Source organism: Nannospalax galili, unplaced genomic scaffold, assembly GCF_000622305.1.
Source record: "Nannospalax galili isolate Female #2095 unplaced genomic scaffold, S.galili_v1.0 scaffold1941, whole genome shotgun sequence".
Taxonomy (NCBI): Eukaryota; Metazoa; Chordata; class Mammalia; order Rodentia; family Spalacidae; genus Nannospalax; species Nannospalax galili.
Window position 1 is genome coordinate 943538 of NW_008344179.1, and position 4333 is coordinate 947870.

Below are 4333 nucleotides of genomic sequence, written 5' to 3' on the forward strand. Positions count from 1 at the left end.
CCCTTTATAACTCATAAAAAGAAGATTATGTTTCTGAAATTGAATATCTGGACAAGTTTTAGAGTGTTTTGGTAAGGAAAAAAAATCCATGGAAGTGGAGATATGACCTTAACTTTTTCTCTTCTGCTTTCTTGCTTTCTTCCTTTTTTGAGTTTCAGTGCTGTCCCCCCGAAAGCCTTCCATACTACACAGACTTACTCAAAGGCATTGCAATTCTCTTGAGAGTGAAGGAGCAGACCTGCACAGTTTGGACTCAGAAGTGGGAATGGGGCAAAACTGGGCCAGGTGTCCTTCAGGGGCTCTGTGCAAATCTGCCCGAGTCAGCTTGGCAGCCTGCTTGCTTCACAGCTGAGTCAACAATGAAGCATTTTAGGAGAGCTGTGGAGAAAGAAGCAGCAAAGAGCTCTGCTGGTCTTAAGCTCCTTACGTTCTAGGGAAGACATGTAAAGATAACATGTGCAGGCAGAGTAGAAAGGCTGAAACTGTCAGAAGCAGAGGGAAGGGAGGGAGTGATGGAAGCTCTCAAAGTAGTAACCCAGGCACACCTTCAGGGAGGCTACCTTCATGTGAAGTTGAGCTTGAGGACTTAGATTTGCATAGTGGAGAATGGATATTCCAGGCTGAGGAAACTGGATGAGTAAAAGCATAAGAAATGCATTGTGTGTCTCCTGCCTTGTGGCAATGGGTAAGTTGCTCAGCCTTCAGGGATTTGGTTGCCTGTACAACTGTGGTAGTAATTCCTCAGAGTTTTGGATGCATCGGATTTAGATTACACTTGAGAGTTTTCAGGTCAGTGTTAGTCTTCTTTCCCTTCTCTTCAAATGTCATATTCTCCCATCTTTACTCCTTATAGCTTAATTTTCTTTGGAATCTATTCTCTTCCCTCTACCTGTGGAACGCAGACCTTTCTTTACTCATTAGCCCAGGTTCTTCCTTGACATAGGATGGAAAGCATAGGCTTTCTAGGAGGGATGTCAAATGTGACTAGCCAAAACTCAGGTTATAGTCAAAGGGATTCTTAGAATGCAAACTTGTTCACAGTGGGTATAACAGGCTAGAAAAATTATGTAATGTTTTCTCTTCATTCATACATGCACTCATTCATTCATAGAATGGATCCTTGATTCAGGAACATACTGTGAGCTGGGGGCTGAATGGTACATAAGATGGACAAGATTCTTAACCTCATGGAGTGTTTCTGTCAGCAGAGAAGCCACACCTTGCATATAAGCATGGTAGTGAGTGTCTCAGTCTATTAGTCCTGCTATACCAAAACACAACTAAGTTGATGGCTTATAAACAACAGAAATCTATTTCTCACAATTCTAGAGTCTCAGATAAGAATGATGGTTAATTCTAGGGAGGGTCTACTTTCTGGTTCACAGATAACACTCTTTGTAGCCTCAAATAGTAGATGGTACAAAAAAGCTCCCCAGGAGATCTCTTTTATAAGGGCTCCAGGTAGAGATCATCTCCCCCAATCCCTATCTCCCTATATCCTCACATTAGGGATTTAAATTCAACATGTCAATGGGCGGGGGACCACATACATCAGTCTATAACAGGTGATCAATAAGTAACGGAAGTATGTGATGCTCTGGAGATATGTGTAGGGAGAGTCTGATCTTCATTAAAAGGTCAGAGAAAGCTACATGATACCAGGAAGGGAAGAAGTGAACTTAGGGAAAGAAATTCATGTACCAGGCAACGCGGACAGCCCATGCCAAGTTCTGAAGCTAGACGATGATATGAATTAGAGAAACTGAGAGCAAGCCAGCGATGAAGCCCTGAGGGCAAGGTGGGGCAGCATGGCGTGTGATTGGACTGGAAAGCAGGAAGGCAGATTATCAGAGGACACCAAAACCCTTATTATTGAAAAGACCTTTGGACTATGGATTTTACTTTTAGAGATTCATCTTTAAAAAAAATCCCTAGAATTATCTAAAAAATTACCTTTCATTTCTTCTAGCTGTTTATATTACATTTAAGCCTTTAATATATTTAGAAATTAATTTGGTATGGTTTGAAATTCTGGAAGTTTAGCATTAAAATGCAACCTTGTTCCTTTTTTGGCAACTTTTGAGGAAATCAGAGACTGAGAATCAAAAGCCTCAATTTCCTTCCTTAGAGGGATATGAATGTCACTTCCCCTCTCTCCACTTCATTTCTATGAATTCTTTCTTACCATACTGTAAGGCCATTGGTTCAGTTCCTATAGAAATTCCCACAGGCCACATGCAAAGCAGAACTAACCCATGGGGGAAATTCTGTGTTCTGTGAAGCTTACCCTACATGGTGACTCAGAGTGTCCAGAGAGAAATCATCATTTTTGTCCAGACTTCTGTATTTCTCTTGTCCAGGTTCAAGGTCTTGATGCCATCCTAGAGGGCTCGCCTGCATAGTTGGTTGACCTCCCTCCCATGAGTTCCTCCCTCCTCTGGCCTTTCATCCTTTCCTCCCAAGTTAATGGTCCCGTTACTACTTCCCTTGCCCACTCTTTCCTCACCCTACTCTGTTTCAACCACTTCTTGTGTTCACCTATTATGTTCATCACTATCAGAATCTTCTGTTTCCCATTATGGCTCTGCATACTCCCCCTCCCACAAGAATTCTTCACTGTTCACAAATGAAAATCCGAAGGTTAAATAACTCTACCAAGGCAATAACCATCAGGGCTTCACACATGAGTTCTGTCCCCCAAATTAAATGAGGTTATTATTGTTTTTGTTTCGTTGGCATTTTTTTAAAAGATAGGATCTTGTTACTATAATTTTCAAACACAATTTTGTTCTGCTTTACTTATGTTCCATTTTACTAAACAGAGACTTGAGAAAATTGCTAGTATGTACCTGTTGATGATCAGCTTTGTCAAGATGACACAACGTAGAATCACCTGGGAAGAGAATCTCGATGAGTTATTGCCTACATTGGGTTGTCCTGTGGGCATGTCTGCGGGAACATCTGAAGCTAATAGGTATGAGAAAGACCCAGCTCACTGTGGGCAGCACCATCCCCAAGACAGAGGGTTCCTGAACTGTGTAAGAGTGGGGAAACTGAGCTGAGGACAAGCAAGTGAGCCTGCACACATTCATTCTCTCTCCTCTTGACTGTGGATGTGATGTTACTAGCTGCTTGAAGTTCCTGCCTGAACTTTCCTGCAAGGATGGACTGTAACCTGGAATTGTAAGCTGAATAAACCCTTTCTCTCCAAAGTTGCTTTTGTCAGGTTATTTTATCACAGCAACAGAAATAAAACTAGGACAGTACCTAGAGTTGCTGCTTCTTATGATTCTGGAGTTGTTTCTCTTCCAACCTCTTTTCTCAGGGGAGTAAGTACTATTTACTGCATTCCTATGAAGATAGGGCTATCTAAAGAGCTGGGAAATGTTACTTTGTGAGACAGCCCACTCTACAGCCAGAGAACTCTGATACTGTGATGTTCTTCCTTCTGGCACAACCAAACTGTGAAGTCCTTAATGACTTGCAATGATTTATCCCGGTGCTTCCTTAAAGATGCACAGGTCTGACACCTTGAGAGAGCCCCTGGAATTTGATGGCATTTCTTTGAATCCCCGTCCTCTCTAATTGGCCCTCACAGAATTCTCTGACTCCTCATGGAGTTGGTTGCTCTTCTCAGTGAAGATTCAGGCTGCCAATGTCCTTGTGAAATATGGTTGACTCTTGAATATTTCAAGAGTGAAGGACAGGGTGAGGTGGCCTTTCTACTTGTTAAATTGTGGGTTTTAGTTACTCTTCCATAGAACATAGGTGACTCTTACAGCGAGTCACATTTTTCTTCCTTTAAATTTTCAACAGCTTTGTCTCCAGAAGCAAGGTCTGGACAGGCCAATAATTTTACTGATTGGCTCAAGGATGATTATGAGATTATTGGAAAATGATAATAAAATGCCAGGTGTTGGGGTGCGTGCCTGAAATCACAGTACCTGGGAGACTGAGGTAGGAGAATCTCAAGTCTAAGGTCAGCCTGAGCTATGTGGTAAGACCCTGCATAAAAACAACAATACCCCTCGCCAAACAAAATCCCAAAACACCAAACAACCCAAACACAGCAACAACAACAACAACAACAACAATAACAACAAAAACTCAGCTAACCAACCTAACAAAAACCAATGATTGCTTCATTTCATTCTGGGGCAGAGCTCACATGTGTGGGGCCTGGTTGTCTCATTTCTCACTGTGGGAGGAACCTGGGCTTCAGAGAAGGACAGGCTGGAGTTTTCTAACAATCTGAATGGGGACAGCTCTGTTTTCCTCATAAGATAGTTGTGAAAACATCAAATGAAATGTATATGTCTTTGTTAAAAAAAGG

The 4333-nt window shown here is 42.0% G+C and overlaps 1 pseudogene; it reads right to left on the reverse strand.

Moving 5' to 3' along the window:
* Positions 1-2947, reverse strand: part of LOC115071582 — a 3728-nt pseudogene extending 781 nt beyond the window's left edge.
* Positions 2948-4333: the final 1386 nt, after the last annotated feature.